Genomic DNA, 21,128 nt, shown 5'->3' with positions numbered 1-21,128 from the left:
ATATGGATTTCTTCAATGTTATCTTTGGTTTCCAGTGTTTGTTCATTGATATGTAGACCGTCCAATGGCATGATAAATGTAGGTTCTGATTTGGATACTTCGACATTGTTGTATTCAGTGTCGTTTATAAAGACGGAGCAGTTATGAAACTCTACCAAATACGTACCAGACAGGTTTCGACTCGTAAGTCCGCAATTTGACTCGATTTTCACGTCGTGGATATTTTTGATAATAATATGATCATCCATAATTCTTTTAATTTCTGTGGGTGAGTGGCTTTTTGTGAAAGTACAGTTTCCTGATAGTCCTCTTAGTAATTTAGAGAAGCACAAGTCTCTGGAGATGTCGATGAGGTTGTTGAGGCTACACAGCTTAGTCTTCTCGATGTGTTGGCATTTGTCCTTGATGAAGTATGTTTTGTTATCGTTTTGCAAAGCAACACTGGCTGGAAGTTTTAATATTCTGTTTGATAAAGGAATGGGTTCTAAAAGAAATTCTGTATAAGTGGAGTTTTCTATTCTTGGAATTGATACTACAAATATTATTTTAGAATTATTAAAGAAAGCAGATAAACCTAGAAAATTATAAATTTGATCGGTTCTGTCTATCCTAACATTTTGTTGTTCTAAAAGATTTGAAATTAATCCTAGCTCATCGACAGATAATATTTGTTTTGAAATGATATTTGTTTTTGCTAATTGTATTGATTCGGACAAATCTTCTAAATGGAATTTCAAATTGTCTAAATTATAATTGATCTTTATGACTTCTCTGAATATCTGGAAATTTCTGCTAGCTTCATTCTCTAATCTAGCTGATATAATATTATTTTTTATTTGCGTTTGTTGCTGGTTAAGTTGGTTTATTAAAAAGTTAATTCTATTCTGAAATTGTGAGTTAATTCTAATTTGTTCGTTATTTTCGTTGACGAGCATCCTATTATTATTTTGTAAACTATTGATTGATTTAGAAATGTGTACGAAATCGTTGTGGTCCATATTTCCTGTAATTTCTTTTATTCCAGTTCCGAGCAGGTTGAATAATCCTCTTCTCTGTCTTTGCCCTGGCTGAAGATTATTAAAAATGCTGTGAACATTTTTGAATTTAGCTTCTAGAATTTCAAACATGTCTGTAAAATTTGGAAAATGTCGTAATACTTGAATGTTTGTATGTAGTTTTCTGAAAATAGGTTCATAGTCATTCAATTCAACTATGTGAAACAGCTTGTGGTTTCCAAGTTTTATGAAACTGTAGCCAGTTTCGAGTGTGAGAAGGCCAGGGTTTTGCTGAAGGCTCAGGATTCGGATGGACTGTGGATAGGATAACCGGATACACAGGAACAGGATGAGTGTGATTGAAGTATTCGTCAGCATCTAAAAAGAAAGGTAAAAACAAATATTAGATTTTGCAGTAAATTATTTTCGTATTCGACGAAGATTTGCTTTGTGGAGTTTTCGTCTCTGGATATCTTGGTATGTTTGATTTCTGTCCAAACGAACTTGTATCTGTTGGTATCGGTCCTTGATTTTGGATTTCATTCCTTGAACCTTGTTGTAGACTGTTTCGCCGGGATCTAGGGTTGGTGGGACTTCGCGGGTGGTATTGTGATATTCGTTTTGCTTCTCTTGGGTCTTTTTCAATCTCAGCGCTGTTTCATCATATAGTTTATCTCTGTATTGTATAATGTTGTCCATATCCAGTGGTCTTTCTTCTCCGCTTTTTATTCCGTAGAAGACTTCTCGGGGCTTAAGTTGAGTCGCTGTGTGAATGCTATTATTATATAAAGTACAGGCTATTAGAAATCTTTCTTTATTTGGTAAGGTTCCATATTTGTGTTTATTTGAGTTAAAAATTTCAGTAATAGTAGAATGGAACCTTTCTACTATTCCGTTGACTTGGCTGTGATTTGAGGGGGTAAAATATTGTTGTATGTTTAGGTCGGCAAGCAATCCTCTTATTTCAATTGATTTTATCGAGGGTTCGTTATCGGATACTAACAATTTTGGACTACCGTACATTGTAATAAATTTTAGAATTGCTTTGCGGATATCTGAAATAGATTTGGATTTTATTGGAATTAGGGTGCCGAACCTTGAAAGTTTATCTACTGCGGAGAGAAATAGATTTGGTTGTGAGATGTAAATGTCTATGTGGACTATGTCAAGAGGTTGTTTTGGTTTTCTTTCGTATTTTGCCTTATTACATGCTTCGCATAGGATAATAAATTGTCTTATTTTACGTTTCATATTAGGGAAAAAGAATCTCCTTTTAATTTCTTCTGTATTTTCTCGAATTCCTCTGTGAGCAGAGTTATGCGTTTCTTCAATTATCAAATTCTGTTCTTCTATACTGGTCAAGTCGATTAGAATTTTCTGGGCAATGCAAATTTTGAATGTTTTACAACGACTGAAATAATTTTTATAAACAATTTGTAGGGATGGAATTACGCTTTCTGGGCATAATATGCAGTTGGATCTTTTTGGGTCCATGTATTCTTTTAGCAACCGGATCAAGAATGGGACTCCAAATGTGATTTTTGTAATTGTTCTACGATACATGCGGGGAAATATTTCTTCGTATGTTTCAGATTCATCAGGACCTAAATTCAACATTATCTGATTGTGAAAAAATTTATTGGTTTTTCGGTACATTGGATGAATTCGGAGTCATCCGTGTCGGCTGAATGTACCGTAGCATCGTCTGAGTCTGATTCGTTTTCGTTCATATTCAACTCGTATTGAATTCTTGATAAAGCATCGGCGACAACATTTTGTTTGCCAGGTCGATGTTTTATTTCAAAGTCGTATTCCAATAGCTGTAATCTCCATTTAACTAGTTTCGTGTTAGGAGTTTTAAGATTTAAGGCATATGTGAGGGGCTGATGATCAGTGAACAAAGTAAACCGTCTGCCAAAAAGATAAGGTCTGAAATATTGGGTTGCCCAAACTATGGCTAATAACACTTTTTCAATTGCTGAATATCGTTCTTCAGTTTTTGTTAGCGTTCGGGAAGCATACGCTACGAGTCTGTCTTGACCGATAGATCCCTGAGAAAGCACTGCTCCCAAAGCGAAGTTGCTGGCATCCGTAGTCAGTACGAACGGTTTTTGAAAGTCCGGGTACTGTAGGATGTCACTCTGAGTTAAAATGTTTTTGCAGATATTAAATGTTTTCATGAATTGTGGCGTGTGCTCTACTTGTTCACCTTTTCTTAATTGTGCCGTCAGAGGCTTAGTGATTTTTGCGAAGTCGCGAACGAATCGTCTATAATAACCCAAAATACCTAGAAAACCTCGAAGTTCTTTCTGGTTTTTTGGAATGGGCCAATTCTGGATGGCTTCAATTTTGCTAGGATTTGGCTTGACGCCCTCGTCTGTCACAATGTGACCTAGAAAAGCAACTTCCTTTTTTAGAAATTCGCTTTTATCTAACTGAATCTTAAGATTCACTTTTTCAAGCGCCATAAAAATTTTAGTTAGATTTTCAATGAGACACAGAGAAAATAATAATGTCATCCATATAAACTAGACAACATTTATTCACATTCACATTCACATAGCACATGGTCCATCACTCGCTGAAAAGTCGCTGGTGCGTTTTTCAGGCCAAAAGGCATACGTAAATATTCGTATAAACCGTTTTCTACAGAGAAAGCTGTTTTTTGAATGTCGTTTGGGTGGACTTCGATCTGGTGAAATCCAGATGCTAAATCCAACGTTGTAAAATATTGGCACTTATCAAGTTTGTCCAATATTTCTGTAATATTAGGCATTGGATACTTGTCGCCTACAGTTTTCTCATTGAGTTTCCTGTAGTCAACGACTAATCGCCACTTTTGTTGTCCTGATGCGTCTAGTTTCTTGGGAACAATCCAGATTGGAGAGCACCAAGGACATGTGCTTGGACGAATAATACCTTGAGCTAACATTTTCGATACTTGTTTTTGTACCTCTTCTTTATGACAGTAGGGATACCTATAGCTTTTTGAGTGGACAGGGAGATCATCTTTGGTTTCAATTTTGTGTTTGATAACGTTTGTAAAACTGAGATCATTTCCTTCCAGATAAAATATGTTGGGAAATTTAGAAATAAGGTTAAATAGCTTGCGTCTCTCTTCTATGTTTAAATGATCGATCCGAAGTTGGCTTTTTAGTCTTGGGTCTATTGACGTATTGTCAAATACAAGACCGGGTTCATGGTTTTGAATAGTCTGATCGGCTTCAAAATTATTTAATTCGGAAAAAATCAATCTGTTTGGGCTAATTTTGACTTGTACTTCGCTGCAATTTTTTAGAAGTACTGTAGTTTTGTTATTTTGCGCTGTATAAAGTCCTGGGAGAACCATCTGATGTTAAAGGAAGTGGATGTTCGACATAGAAATCGCCGTTGGTTACGTTTGTTTTGAGAGATATTGGTATTTCTTCATATGCATTAAGGTTAACATTGAAAGAGTCTGGGTACTTTCTAAGCATTTGTATCGAGAATTCTGGAAATTTTAAAACGTTCGATGCCGTCAATATTTCAGCTTTTAAGTTACTAAGAGCTTCATAGCCTATTAGGCCGTCGAAAAATGAATGAAATTTTAGCAAATGGAATGGCAAGGATTTCTGAAAAATATTTAAATTTGTAAATTTGTCGATCTGATGAGTTCCATTAATATTTTTCACTCTAGTTGGAGTGCAGCTAAAGACATCTTTAAATTCAACTATTTCGGGATTTATGTAGTTTTTGTTGGCTCCTGTGTCAATCAAAAACTTAAGTTCACCTAAATGAGTTTTAATTTGAACGTATGGAAGAAAATTGTTACTGTTTATGTGTTCGTGTCTTCGTCTAAGTCCGTCTGAAAATTTAAGTTGTCGGTCTCAGGTTCTGCTGTTTTGAATTCCACTGTTTCGACGTCTGCAATGTCAGGTGTTCTATTACTGATATCGTATTGATCGTTTGCATAGTAGTCATAGTAATCGTTGATATGTGGATTGAAAATTTCATCGTAGTAGTTATTTGGTTCAGTTCAATGTAATTCATGCAAATTCGGTCGATTCATGTAATTCACTTGTCTACTTCTTATCGAACGATCTATATCCATTGGGGTAGGTTTTGAGAGTTGCTGTGGTCCAGATTTAGCGAAGTGTGCTTGTGGTTGATTTGAATTATAAGGTTGACCTGAAGGTAATGTCCGTTGGAATTCGTTTTGTAGGAAGGGTTGTTGTGTTTGCGGCAGACTACTAGGTTGGGCAGGGAGTAATGCACGTTGGAAAGGTATTGGTTGGAAAGGTTGTTGGACTCGATGGAAATGGTTGGGGTGGGAAAAATTTGGTACACGTTGGAAAGGGTTTGTTTGGGCTGGAGTATGCATGAAAGGATTAGGTGAGGGATTGTTATGATGGAACATTGGTCTGTAGGGAGATGAGTTGGAATAATTATTTCTAACTTGGAATTTGTTGCGTACAGGTATAGGAGGTGGTGTTGGTTTTTGTTTGTGATAGTGGAAATTTCTTTCCTCTAAACACCTACGAAGCGCATCTTTAATTGATGTTGGACATTGTGATCTTATAATCTGTCCAATTGGTTCGTTTAGCCCAGCCAAGAAAACCTTTAAACCCATTTCTTGGTAGAACTGGTGTTTAGCTGTTCTAACTGCCATATTTTGTTCATTTAAATTTAACTGATTGATCATCGGTGAAAGTGAAAATTGGATTTCTTTGTAGAAATCTTCAATTTCAGTCTTTGCTTCAACTTGAAGAGATCTTTTGTCAAAGTGACCTCATCCCTTTTGTCGCTGTAATGTGTTATTAGATTAGCTTTAATGCAAGGCCAATCTGTTTCGGTACCATAAAATTCTAAAACGTTATCAGCTTCTCCGATGATCTTTGATCGTATGGCAAGAAGCCAAATAGTATAAGCGGGGGTGCCTGTAACCCTCTCGCTTTCAGGCATTAGGTCGTCCATTGACCTAATAAAAGAATGTAATTTGATCGGATTACCGTCAAAAGGAGGTAAGATCCGAAAAATCTGTGGGGTTTGCAAAGATTTTAAAGCGCTTTCCACTGGATTTTGAGGTGCGGCAGCAGCCAAATTATCTGCGTGAGCAGCAATTTGCTGTTGCGCTGCAAACGATTCTAATTCAATAATACGTTGGTCCCGTTGTTGCATGCTAATTAATTCACGCACTTGACTTTCTAGTTCGTGAACCTGATGTTGCATTAAGTCACGATTTTCGTCGAATCGTTGAGTCATTTTGTATGTAATTAATTAATTAAGGAAATGATGAATACACCTTGAATTCAAAAAAAAAAAAAAATCACTACCGTCGCGTTTTTGCTTAAATATTCACTTATAAAATATTAAATATTCACTCGTTTGCATTAATATTCGCTTGTTTGAATTAAATTCTAAATATTCACTTGCTAAAATAAAAAAATCTAATTGGTAAGCTTAAGAATACTCACAGTTTTGCTCCGATGTTCCCTCGGATTGGTCCGTTTGTTCGATAATCCTTCGAACTAATCTGGTGAAGCGTAGTGTGTTAAGGTTGACTGCTAGTGCTTCCTTTTCTCTCCGGTAAACCGCCGTTGATATGCTGGAATTCACTGCACTATTTATAACTCACTATGCGCCAGAACTTCCGACTGCGCCACTAATGATACTTAATTTCTACACCTAATTTTTAAAAAGGAATGTGTTTTCACCACAAATGTCCAACTCTGACTAAAGTTTATTTCCAAGTTAATTATAAATGAGCCTACCGCTATGCCTATCGCTTTGATTTGTAAGCTGTTTTGGATAAACTAAATGAAAATAAAATTTGGTCGCCGGGTTGCTATTGCAAGGCGACAACTGCTGGTGCTCGCTGAGTCCGTGTGTCGTTTATTTGTTGTTTATCGGATGGTCGTTCTGCTGATGTATGGACTATGCACTATTCTGGGCCACTTGGTGTTGCCGGGTAAATGAATTGCTGATGCTAAGTTTGGCCGGATGTTGATTGAGTTGGTTTCCATGCTAACTGGCCACTTGCTATCGTCGTCGGGTTTGTTGTTGTTGATGTCGTCACTATGGATGATGGCGATGATGATAATATGGATAAAGAATTGATGCCATGATGGGTTGAATGGGTCCTGGCGGGTTCGTTCTTAACTTATACATATAAATATATATAAATATATATATATATATATATATATATATATATATATATATATATATATATATATATATATATATATATATATATATATATATATATATATATATATATATATATATATATATATATATATATATATATATATATATATATATATATATATATATATATATATATATATATATATATATATATATATATATATATATATATATATATATATATATATATATATAAATATATATATATATATATATATACATATATATATATATATATATATAGATATATATATATATATATATATATATATATATATATATATATATATATATATATATATATATATATATATATATATATATATATATATATATATATATATATATATACATATTGGGTGTTTTAAAAAACTATGGTTATTATAAATTCAAAAATCACTGCACTTCACTCGAACGTTTCTAATACAAGACTGAATGCTGCTGCTCCTAACACGATCGATTTATTCGATCGTTCTGTCTAGTCTGCAATTTTACGTTGGCCACGTTGATCAGGGTCCGAATTGATGACGGTGCCGTTGTGTTGCCATGTGGTGGAAGTGCCTGTGCCATGTGGTAGAACTTGCTGATGCCGCGTGGCGTGTTCGGAGGCTTCCTTGTAATTCCTCCGGGGGGTAAAAAAGCGTGTCCTCACGCGTTGGTGAGTTCGTCTGTGTGTATGTGTATGTGAGTGGCTTTCGATTTTTCCTGCGGGACAGCTTGGTTAGAATCCTGTGGATTTCTTGTCTAAAATAGAGAAGGGCAAACGTTGTTAGGGTTAGGCTGAGCGCCGTTGAGATTGAGATTCCGTTTAGCAGGCTCCAGTTCCAAACATCATGATTGAACTGCTTCAGATGGATGTGATCCAGTACCTTCCGGTTTTCTAGACTCCTGTTGTCGAGAGTTGTTATATTGTGTGTTGGTACCAGTTGTTGTTTTATGACTAGGCCGTGCATGGCTCCTTGGAAGATTGATTGTTTAATGGTTATGTTTTGGAATACGAAAATTTCCGTTTTGAAATGTATTTTGCAGTTCCAGAAGGAAATGATGAAGTTGCCGTTCAACTTCCAATTGGCGGGACCACAATTTAATACTAGTTCGTTATTTTTTGCGCTGTTTATGAGAAGTGTGTTATCAGAAACGAGCTTAGGTATTGTTTCATTTTCTGTTTTTGTGTTACATTGACTGTTCACTCCCAAGATGATTGGCAGTCATCGTTGAATGGTTTGATGAATGTACTCCGTTGAACATAGTTGTGAGGTTGTGTAAAGATTTTCCCGATCTTCGATGATGAATTTTGGGTAGTCTGTAATGATCGAATTGTTATTGATTAGCGGGCGAATTTCTAGTACGATGGCTTCCCTTTCTTTTGGCACACCTAATATGTATAATAGTGTGTCCTTATTGAGAGCGATTTTGGGAGTTAGGTATGTCAGAGCTTGGTCCGGAATTTCGATTTTGACACCCTGTTCTTCTAACATTGTTTTCATAAGATGAATTTCCTTCAGGGATAAGACTTTCTTGTTTGGAATTGAAGCTTTTGCGAGAGTTACCGTTTCTAGTATGTTTTCTAGTATCTTGTTGACTGTTTCTATGTTGATTATTGTGTTTATGAGTTGGATTTCGTTTAAGATGAGGTTATTGTCGTTTGCTTTCTCTTTTAGTTTGTTAATAGTTTTTGTGACGTCCTGGATTCTTTTACCAAGTTGTGTGTTAATCCGTATCTGTTGATTATTTCCGTCGACTAGTTTATTGAGCGTGTCGTTTATCAGGTGAAGGTCTTGGGCGTCCGGGCTTCCTCCGATCTATTTCCATACTGTTCCTACAGTGTCCCATCTTTTTGGCGATGTGGCTTAATTTGCAAAAAACTATTGTAGAGTTCCTTAACTTTGTATTGAATTATGGTAGATAACTGGGAATTAGTTTTGCTGTACGCTATATTTATCAAGCTGTCTATTGTAGTCTCTATATCTGTCAAGTTTATGGGGTGTATAACGTTAATAACTCCTATCCGAATTTTACAATGGCCTTTCTCTAAAACCAATAACGGTTTTTTGTTAAGGTTGGTTAGTTCTAATTCTTGGCCTTTTATAATTGTCAAAATTGTTGTGAAAATTAAAGCGATATGAATTGGTGGGAATTGTCTCATTTTCCTGACGTTTCGTGTCGAGTAAAGAAGTTTGGAGGATTTTAATCTACGGTTTGGGATGGCTGAAACGAGAAATTTTAAAAGTTTTTAGTGTTTATATTCTTTTTTATAGTGGGTTCCTGAAAGAAAATGTGTTTTTTTAGTCTCCGTGTGGTTTGAGGCTCCTTTGGAATCTGAAAAAGGAAAGTGACAGGTATTATTAGGTGTTTAAACTAGTTGTTTTTTCCTAATCTTTTTAGTTTGTTTTTATTGCGCTTAACATTCCTATTAATCTTTATAGTTTTATCGTGGTTTTCTAAGAATTTTGTAGTTATGTATCTGGGGTCGACTTTCTTCCTAGTGCCCTTTTTAATATGAATGTCGCTGTTTACGTTAATATTTGGTGGTTCTTCCTTTCTGTGTTTGTATTTTTTCATATTGTTTTGTGCTTTTTCCAAATTGAGGATTATTTTATCGAACAATTTTTGGGCTGCTTTCGAAATTTCTGCCGGGTTCGTAATGTTTCTCTGATTGAACACTACTTCGTTGGGAGTAAACGAGGTAGCTGAATGAACTGTTTCGTTGTACAATGCGTTTACAACGGACATGATTTCTAGGGAGGATAGTTCAGGGTATTTGTGTTTATTGGTATTAAACATTTCTATTATAGTACTGTGAGTCTTTTCTATTTGCCCGTTCGATTCGGATGAGGATGCGAATTCAATATTAATTCCTAAGTTTGCCAGGAAACCTTTAAGCTGAATGCTGGTAAAGGTTGCCTCATGGTCGCACACAATAGTTTTTGGTAATCCGAAATTTCTGAAATAGGAAGTCAAGGCGTTTTGAATGTCCGCCGCGTTTCTTGTGGGTATTTCGATTAATTGTAAGTGCTTGGAAAATGCACATATGAATGTTAGGTAGTTACTTTTGTCCATACCAAAGATGTCCATGTGAACTCTCTGGAATGGAGATTTTTCGATTGGTCTTGGTGAAATTTTGATGTTGTATGGCTTTCGCTCATACTTGTGTTGCGCGTATATGGGGCAAGAATTGTTGAAGGTTCTTATTTTCTTTATCATGTTGGGGAAGTAGTATGATCTCTTTATTTGTTTTTCTATTTCTTGTATTCCGCGATGGGCCCTTTCGTGCTCTTTTTCCACGATTGCGTCTTGTCTTTGCTCCGACAGGACGTGTTCCACCATGTTTTGTGTGAGTACGAAGTGCATAGGCGTGCGCAGCCTTTTCCATTAGGGGGGGCTAACGGCTTAAAAACATTCAGTTATGTTGAACATCCATTATCAGGTAGATTTCTGGTAAAAGTTCGATTGCAAAACAGTTATTTTATTTTGTTATTGAATTATATATTGGACGGTACTTTTTGAAACACGTGTCAGAATGGAATATTCGATGTACGGCTCACTCTACTTCGTACCACAACGAATGCGGATTTTTCGAGAAAGTCCGTTACGATTCATACTGTTTGGGAGTAGGACTACATCCCTGGAGCCGCACTCACACGTCGAGTAACCAACCCCCTTGTGTTGGTATCTACTATCCCATTTGGCGGGAAACACGATCGTTTGGCGTCGGTCAGTGATAAGAGTGTGTCGATCATTGCTCTCTTTCCGATCGGTACCACGCTGATAGCGAGAGTTTTTGTCGGTTTACTACCCCGAGAGGCTAAAGCGACTAGTCAGTCCGGTCCACATCTCAAAGGAGGACGGTCAGGATGCTTTCAGGCGCATCTTAGTATTTTAATATGTTTTGTATTATTCGTTTGTATGTATTAAATTAAATTAAGTTTAAAATAAATAGTTTATTCCGTTATGTGGTGTGTAAATCGCGTGTGATTGTTTTACCGGAGGTCCTTAACTCCACATATCGATCCCGATAATCCCGGGCAACAAATTAAACAGAATAAGATCGTGGCAAAACACATGCCGTTCTGCCCGTTTGGATCTTCTCAATCCTAATCGATGTCGGGAGCCTAGCAACACCAATTGAGCTATCGAAGAGGGTTAGGCTGGTCCCCGACACATACCATATCCGTAGTTCCAATTTAATTTTTTTAAATTTGAAGTCATGAACTGTTGCTCTATTTTAAAATTATTGGTATCATAATGATGATATTTTTTATTTATGCGAAAAGCTTTATTTTTACGGTGGCTAAAACACGTTGTATTCTTAAATTTTTTTAGGGAAACATTTACAATTAATTTTGAAATTTTGTCGTAAGCTTGCTATTATAATCACGAACAACATTCCAAAATTGAAGATTGGTCTGTGATTTGGTTCACGAGATATCATGTTCACTGGAAACGATATCAAAATATTGGCGTTCAAGCACAAAAGCTGCAGTTTCAAGATTTTTCAATAAAAAATCATGTTTTTTGCAAGCGCATTAAAATGTACTATTTGATATTCTAAAAATTATGTTAATTAAATAGAAATGACTAGTGTAATAAGAAAGGCCATATCACACTGTTGGGCAGATACAATCAATTTTTTTAAGTGAATTTCGGATTCAGCGACCCAAAATTTACTAAAACCCACTAAATATGCATTGTGGGTTTTTGCGGTTTTCATTCGTCTCGAATGAAAATTTGAGTTTGATACGTGCATTTAATTTCTGCACAAGCTGCTGATCAACACCTCTGGCTGCTTTTTTCCAGTATCTGGTCATTGAATTAGCATCCTTAGCCATGTTTCAATTTTTTATATTTATGATAGATTTGGTTTGGGTGGAATACCGGGCAGTTTGCGGAGTTCATCCTATTCTCAAGGACGTTGACGTTGCGCATTCTTACTGTAGTAGCTACTCGCCAAATCTGGCAAAAATTTGGGAGGGACCTAATTAATCACTAGATGTTTTTAAGGCTATCGTAGGCTATCGTTTTTAAGGCTATCGTATAACTCGGTTCATATTGTAGGTTGTGATGAAAATCGGAGTCCTACGGCCATAACTGCAAATTTACTGCCAGATCATACCCTTTCAGATGCATTTATTTAATTTGTTCAGATCCTGACCATACATCTTTCAGACCCGCGATTTTGGCCATAACGTTTTGCTTTACGGTCCAGCTCGATTGCTTGATAGCCCTATACGAAAACGATGACACCGCTTCGACAACACACCTTCAGGACAGCAGACAAACATTACATGAAATCTGTTTGTACTGCACATATAAAGGTTTGGCCATTGTGATCATCATACTCGGGTTTTCATTTCCTTTGTGCAGAATTAATTCTCTATTTTTCCATCGCGTGGCAATTTATGAAAACATTAGTTTTTTTTCAAAATTTTTGCATTTCATTGCAAGCAAATTGCAGTCAAAAATTTACAGAACCGGTCACAAAAAGCATAACGATTCTACATTCGTAGAGTTTCAAATGTTTCTAACTTTGATTTTTTTCTAATTTTTAGAATCATGTTGGGAAAATTTTGTTAAAAAATTAGAGTTGATCTGAATATACGAGCTATTTCAATTTTAATAGGCCGCCTGCTATAAAGCTGCCTTGTTTTAAAACCAATTAAATTTTTCCGGAACATTCAAAACTCAAGAATGTTTCAATGAAATGTTTTACAACTGAACAAAAGGCAAAACATAAATAAAATCAATAAAAAAGTAATATGAACTGAGCTCGAAAGGTAGAAAAATTCATAAAAAATGCATTATGAGATATAAAAAAAAACAAAAATATAAAATTGAATTTGAGTAATCAGATCAAAATATTTACGAAATATATTGTTTCTCTTTCTATCCCATCAGGATTTGGTAATGGATTATGGCCCACTGATTTTTTTTTCACTATTGTTTTTTATGTTCAAAAAATAATTTTTATTTTACTTTAAAACTTTGTTAACTTCATTTTATGATATCAATTTTTTCAGTATGTGAATTCTGACCTAGATTTTCACCTAAAATTACTTTTTCAATTTAAAAAAAATCTATTTAAGGTGGGTGAATCTCTAATGGATTTATAAGAAAAATGATGACAAACACATGCAGCCAGCGATCATCAGTCGTTCCGGTCCTGTGTGTGGGAAGGGTGAAAGGGTCTTCCAACCTGCCGCAAATAGCAAGTATACATCTTTTTCGAACACTTCAAGCGCTGATGTATTGTTCGCTTCCAGTTTTTTGCCTTTTGCTCCGACATCTTGTTATCAGATGCCAACCATCTCTCTCGACGACGACGATAGTCGTATTTTGGGGCGCGACGCAGTTGTTTCGGGATGCCTCGAATCCCTCGCCACAGTCGACCAAGCGACCGTGAACCGTTCCGATACTGTTCGTGGGATTGACAAAAGGATCTTCCTACACGGTAACATGGCTTTGCTCTCTGCTGTGCCTGATCCGTCCTCCAACAACATCGAGGTTTACTACCAGAATGTTGGTGGCTTAAATTCATCAACGGACAGCTATTTGCTCGCGACCACGGGTTGCTGTTACGACGTTATCGCCTTGACCGAGACGTGGCTCGACAACCGTACTCTGTCTCGCCAGGTCTTTGGTTCAACATTCGATGTCTACCGCTGTGACCGCAATGCCCTCAACAGCCACAAGACATCAGGCGGTGGTGTGCTTATCGCCGTTCGCCGTGGTATAAAAGCCCGAGTGATCAACGATGACCGGTGGGCGAGCTCCGAGCAAGTGTGGATATCAGTGAAACTTGCCAATCGCAATCTGTTCCTGTGTGTTGTGTATTTTCCACCTGACAGAATTCGTGATTCCAGCCTGATCGATGTACATCTTTCCTCCGTTCCTTTTATCGCCTCGATCGCCGCCCCGTCTGATGATATTGTTATACTGGGCGACTTCAACTTACCTGGCTTGACGTGGTGCCAGGCAAGTAATGGTTTTCTACGGTTGGATATCGAAAAATCTGCGCTTATTAACAATGCCAGTTGTATTTTGGACAGCAACGCAACTCTTCGGCAAATTAATGATGTCACCAACGAGAATGGACGTACATTGGACCTCTGCTTTATAAGTGCCCGGGACTGCGCTCCGTTCTGCTGCACTGCACTGACTCCTTTAGTCAAGCAGGTGCGTCATCATACCCCACTACATCTTGTATTCGCTGGTAACATAGGAGTGAATTTTGAAGACGTCTCAAGCTCTATCGTCTACGATTTTTACAACGCTGACTACAACAGCATCGTTAGCACGCTGTTGGATATAAACTGGGGCGAAAATATTAACAATGACGACGCGAACGAAGCAGCGATGACGTTTTCTAGTATTCTTAACTATCTTATCGACCGCCATGTGCCAAAACGAATAATTAGTACCGATGAACACCCTCCCTGGCAACCAACCGTTCTTAGACGTTTAAAATCTGCCAAACGAGCTGCATTTAAAAAATTCTCGAAGCATAACACACTTGCATTACGAAATCACTACTTTCAACTCAACCACGAATACAAACAGCAAAGCAGACGCGCCTCTTTTAGACACCAGCGAAAAGTCGAGCGTCAACTGAAATCCAAGCCCAAGTCGTTTTGGAAGAATGTTAACGAGCAGCGAAAAGAGTCCGGTTTGCCATCTTGTATGTCGTTTAATGGAGTTTTAGGCACCGACACTAAGGAAATTTGCCAACTGTTCTCCGACAAATGTTCAAGCGTTTTTTCCAACGAGCACCTGCCACCACAACAAGTCGCTGCCGCCGCTAATTTAACTCCTTCTCTAGGACGAACCATCAACCGAATTTGTGTCGATAATGCTGCCATTCTTGCAGCAAATGCCAAACTGAAAGCATCTTGTTTCCGGGTCCAGATGGTGTTCCCTCGATTTTTGTCAAAAAGTGCATCAGCGGGCTTCTTGAACGACTTCGGCGAGTCTTTGAGCTATCACTCACTACTGGTACATTCACTTCCTGCTGGAAAGTACATTGCAGATGACCAACACGGTTTCATGCCTAAACGATCGACAACGACAAACCTGCTCTGGTTCACAACATATGTAATGGATGGATTCGCTGACGGATTGCAAACCGATGCTATTTACATGGATATATCTGCGGCCTTCGACAAAATCAACCATGATATCGAAATAGCGAAGCTGGACAAACTCGGCATTCATGGACAACTTCTGCGCTGGTTTCGTTCCTACCTCGATGGAAGGCAACTCCAAATCAGCATTAAGGAATGTCTATCTGCACCATTCTTCGCTACATTCGGCATCCCACAAGGAAGCCATCTCGGTCCAGTAATATTCCTCCTCTACTTTAATGACGTCAATTTCACATTACAAGGACCCCGCCTTTCTTTCGCCGACGACATGAAAATTTTTCAACAAATGCGGGATAAAACCGATGCCGAGCTTCTTCAGAGGGAACTGGACAGCTTTAGTACGTGGTGTGATCTAAACAGAATGGTTTTAAACCCGAGGAAATGCTCAATCGTTACGTTCACGCGGAAACGCCAACCGACTCAGTTTATCTACCATTTCTTCGGCTCGAGCATTCCAAGACACTCTCACATCAAAGATCTTGGAGTCATCATGGGTTCGGCACTAACGTTCAAACCACACACGTCATACATTGTGGATAAGGCATCACGACAGCTTGGGTTCATCTTCCGAATAGCGAAAAACTTCAGGGGCGTATATTGTCTTAAATCGTTGTACTGCGCGTTGGTCCGCTCAACGTTAGAATATTGTTCAGCTGTTTGGAATCCGCACTACCAGAACGGGATTGACAGAATCGAGACTGTCTAACGGACTCCAACGAATTTTTAACAGTGTGGCGACGGCCTTTGACTTCAACCGGACACGGAATGCGATAAAAGCGAAAATGTTGGCAATTTTGAATTGTAATTAGTTTAAGCAACCACCATTGGGGCCAAGGGGCCTGTTGGTGAAGGTAATAAACATAAACATAAACAAAAACTTCTGAATAACTTCTGAGCAGCTCCGAGGATCAAGTATAAAATGGAAAATTTTCTTTCTGTAGGAAAACATTTAATAACACTTTTCGAGGTTTTTTGTGTGTTCCAAAATGCGTTTAGAAAACATATTTAGGAAAGAAATCAATTTTTTTCGTAAACCTATGCTATTTATAGCGACTGGGTATTTGATGCGAACCATGGTTGAATGCATTAGACATTTCCAGGGAGCCACTTTACAGTCTCGCACCACACACATATTTTTCTCGATTGCATACCTCCGGTGACTGCAACGCTTTAACAAAAAGTCGACGACGCCTTATAGGCTGTCTACTAATCACTTTAACGAGTCTCCTGCGCTTTACATGCCCAAAACTGAATATCATTTTAAACTGTCTCTAACATGCTAGTCCATAATTATCAAGCCTTATGCACCCCTGTCGTGATCGTCCTTTTCAGCGGCTTTCAGCTCACTACACTGTTCTAGCATATAACCAGTGCGAGCAATAAGCTCTTAGTCTGATTTTTCTCATCTGTTGCTCGTTGGCAATCCACATCGAACCAGTTTCTTCGTGTGTTATCCGATAGTCATGTGACTGCTGAACTGATCACCTTATGAACTTGCTGCTACGTTGTGATCAGGCAGTCTCTTGTTGATCGTTCCCCAAAACCTTTTGTCCTAAAGGCGGAATTATATGCCTCATGCTTTCCATGAAATAAGATATTTAAACATATATTTTTGGTATTTACTATTAAACTAAGATTGCACCTGTAGCATGCTATAAAACTTCAATTGTTACTTGGGTAGGAACAGGCTTAGAAACTTCCGGACTATTTTTTATCTTCTGCTGGTAGGAGTCGTGCTTAGGCAGAGTTACTACGAATTGCTTAAATCTACCATGTTTCACGGCAACAGCAGAGTCTTCCCTCTTTACCATGAGAACCGACAACTTTCTGTATATTCCAAATCCTTTCATAACTAATTTTTTAAAACTTTTCCTACTTAGTAATTTCTAGCTAATTTACTGTCGTTAAAATGAAAAGTTGTTATCCAAATAAATCTATATAGTTCTTCTAAGATTATATTACTGTTAAGTTTTAGAAGAACGTTGAAAGTTTCTCCTGTTCTCGCTTTCCATGTAATACCTCCTGGAATCGCCATATATGCCTTTACCGACTGCATTAATCATTTGCAATAAAAAGTTTATAGTTTTTATTCAAAGCAAAAAATGAAATTGATCACCAACACTCTTGTATTTTTAAGCCGGTAACCGAATCTTTACTGCAGTTACCGCTTCCTCTCAGCAACCTTATCTTATTATCGATAGAGATTCCTGATTTCAACGAACTTGCGCCAACTAAGATAACATGGCTTGCTTACACAAAATGAGATATGCAGTAAGTTGCCATGTCTTTTCAAAATTATAATAAAACTAATTTTTTTTATTCCAGCGCATTAGGGGGGGGGCTACAGACCCCCCCCAGCCCCCCCCCCCCCCTTGCGCACGCCAATGACGAAGTGTGAGGGTGAACCTGAAAAGTGTTCTCGGTATACTTCTTGTAAGAGTTGTAGAGTGTCTTCGGGGGCGAGGATAGCGGTTTGCTTTCCATTATGATATTGTTTGATGGTGTTTGTTATCAAATCTTTGTTGAGATTGTCACTACAAATAGTGGTTCGGGAATGGTGAGGAAATATTGTCTCATGGATGGTTGTGTTGATTCTGGCGTGTTTAAAAATTATTTGATTTCTGTAGATGTTAATTGGTCATTCCGTAAAGTGTAGGAAGAAGTCTGAAGAGGTGTCTGCAGAGTGGACTGTGCTATCATCGGTTTTTTGTCATATTGATTTCTACTTTTCTACTCAAGGCGTCGGCGACGACGTTTGTTCTACCTGTCTTGTATTCTATGGTGTAGTCATAGTTTTCCAGCTCAAGCCTCCATTTCAGTATTTTGGTGTTTTTGTTCGAGGTTTTTATAAATGTTAGTGGTTTGTGGTCTGTCACTAGTGTGAACTTATGGCCGTATAGGTAAGGTTTAAATTTTTCGGTAGCCCAGGGCTTCTTTTTCAATAGTCGGGTAGTTAACTTCATGTTTATTCAGTGTTCTTGAAGCAAATGCTATCGGGTGGTCTTTGTTATCGTGTATTTGCGACAATACGGCACCTATTGCGTAATTAGAGGCGTCTGTTGTCAAAATAAAGGGTTTCTCGAAGTCGGGGTAAATTAATATGGGATCTGATGTTAGCATCTTTTTGCATTTGGCGAAGGCTTCAATGTATTCTGGGTCTTTTGTGTTGAGTATCATTCCTTTTTTTAGGTATTTTGTCATTGGTCTTGCTATTTTTGAAAAATCCATGATAAATTTCCTGTAGTAACTAAGCAGTCCTAGAAATTGTTTTATATGTTTTTCGTCCTGTGGTAGAGTCCACTTGAGAATGTCTTTGATTTTATCTCGGTTTGGCCTAACGCCTTTTTCTGTTATTATATGTCCTAGGAATTCACATTCTTTTCTTAAGAATTCGCTCTTATCCACCTGGATTTTCAAATTTGATAGGGTTAGTCTTTCGAGAACTTTTGCAAGATTTTCTAAATGGTGTTTCAAATTCCTGCCAAACACTATTATGTCGTCGCGGTATACGTAACAAACTCTTCCGACTAGGTCGCCTAGTACTGAGTTCATAGCTCGTTGAAATGTCGCCGGTGCGTTTTTTAATCCAAACGGCATTCGTAGAAATTCATAATGCCCTTGATCAGTGCTGAAAGCAGTTTTATTTCTTGAACTTTCGTCGAGTTCAATCTGGTGGAAACCTGATTTTAAATCTAGAGTGGTGAAGTATGTTGCTTTCCCCAAACTGTCGAGTATGTCTTCAATGTGTGGTATGGGGTGTTTGTCCTCGATCGTTTTATCGTTCAATTTACGATAGTCGATGACAACCCTGAATTTTCTTTTCCCAGATGCGTCCAATTTCTTGGGAACTACCCAAATTGGTGCGTTCCACGGAGATTCTGAGAGTGTTATGATGCCGTTTTCTAGCATATCGTTGACTTGTTCTTTTACGGTTTCTTTATGAGCAAGGGGGTATCTGTAGGTTTTGGTATAGACCGGGAGGTCGTCAGTTGTATTAATTTTATGTTTAATTTTCGTAGTTGCAGTTAGTTTTTCGTTTTCTTTAAGTATTACATCGCTATGATTCTTAAGGGTATCTAGTAGTCGTTCTCTTTCGAACTTGGAAAGGTGTTTTGTTCTGATTAGTTCGTCGAATGGGTGGGGTTCTAATTTTTTCATACTCGGTTTGTCTGAGAAGAAACTGCGTTTTTCGAAGTTGTTAACTTGTAATTTTAATTCCGGGAATGTGGTCTGTGAGATTGGTTTCTTGTTTGCTCGAATTACGACTGTGGTTCTATTATTTTTAGCTCTATAGATTCCGGGTTCGATGATAATGTTTTCATTTAATTTTGAAGGTTTAGTGACAAGCCAATCACCGTTTTTATCGGTGCTAAGGGTGAGAAAATGATTTTGTTCGATTCTCGTTGGTTCGATGTTGTATTTATGTACCGGGAATATTGTGTCGCACACTGTTAGTGTGAGATTCTGATAATTCAATACGGCGTTGAATTTTGAAAGGATTTCTGTGCTATAAGACCGTCGAACTCGGGGTGGAAATCTAATTCATATAGGGTAATTGGTGGTAATTTTTCACTTAGTACTTTACATTTACCCTTTTTGTGCACTATTCTATTACCTGTAATGTTTTTAGTGGTAGTTGGTTGGATTATTTGCCAGGCTTCACAATGTTCTTGTTGGATCCTGAATCAATTAAAAATTTAAAGGTTTGGCCCGTATTTTGTTTGGTGATTACGAGATATGGTAAAAAATTGTGTGACTTCAGTTGCTTTGTTACGACTCTGAGTTGAAATACAAAAAAAATTTTCTTCGGTTTCGCTTTGCTCACTTTCCGTATCTCCATCGGAAATTTCGTTATTATTTATTTGTTTGTTCAGTGTTAATTTGCTTCGAATTGGGAAATCGACGTCCATTGGCTCGATTTTAAATTTTTGTTGAGATGGTTCGAATTTGGGTTGATTGAACTTGTGCCGGTTTGGTTTGGCTTCGTCGAAATTGAAATTGAAAAAGAAGCCCTTGCCATAATCTGGGCTACCGAAAAATTTAAACCTTACCTATACGGCCATAAGTTCACACTAGTGACAGACCACAAACCACTAACATTTATAAAAACCTCGAACAAAAACACCAAAATACTGAAATGGAGGCTTGAGCTGGAAAACTATGACTACACCATAGAATACAAGACAGGTAGAACAAACGTCGTCGCCGACGCCTTGAGTAGAAAAGTAGAAATCAATATGACAGAAACCGATGATAGCACAGTCCACTCTGCAGACACCTCTTCAGACTTCTTCCTACACTTTACGGAATGACCAATTAACATCTACAGAAATCAAATAATTTTTAAACACGCCAGAATCAACACAACCATCCATGAGACAATATTTCCTCACCATTCCCGAACCATTATTTGTAGTGACAATCTCAACAAAGATTTGATAACAAACACCATCAAACGATACCATAATGGAAAGCAAACCGCTATCCTCGCTCCCGAAGACACTCTACAACTCTTACAAGAAGTATACCGAGAACACTTTTCAGGTTCACCCTCACACTTCGTACTCACACAAAACATGGTGGAACACGTCCTGTCGGAGCAAAGACAAGAAAAAAGAGCACGAAAGGGCCCATCGCGGAATACAAGAAATAGAAAAACAAATAAAGAGATCATACTACTTCCCCAACATGATAAAGAAAATAAGAACCTTCAACAATTCTTGCCCCATATGCGCGCAACACAAGTATGAGCGAAAGCCATACAACATCAAAATTTCACCAAGACCAATCGAAAAATCTCCATTCC

At 37.7% G+C, this 21,128-nt stretch overlaps 1 protein-coding gene across 7 annotated transcripts in view; it reads left to right on the top strand.

Moving 5' to 3' along the window:
- Positions 1-21,128, top strand: part of LOC131683352 (uncharacterized) — a 126,482-nt gene that overhangs the window by 92,236 nt on the left and 13,118 nt on the right. The gene's annotated exons all lie outside the window — the stretch shown is intronic.

The sequence above is a fragment of the Topomyia yanbarensis genome, chromosome 2 (genome assembly GCF_030247195.1).
Source record: "Topomyia yanbarensis strain Yona2022 chromosome 2, ASM3024719v1, whole genome shotgun sequence".
In the NCBI taxonomy this organism is placed as follows: domain Eukaryota; kingdom Metazoa; phylum Arthropoda; class Insecta; order Diptera; family Culicidae; genus Topomyia; species Topomyia yanbarensis.
The sequence above is the reverse complement of the archived record's forward strand: the minus strand, read 5'-3'. Positions and strand labels throughout refer to the sequence as shown.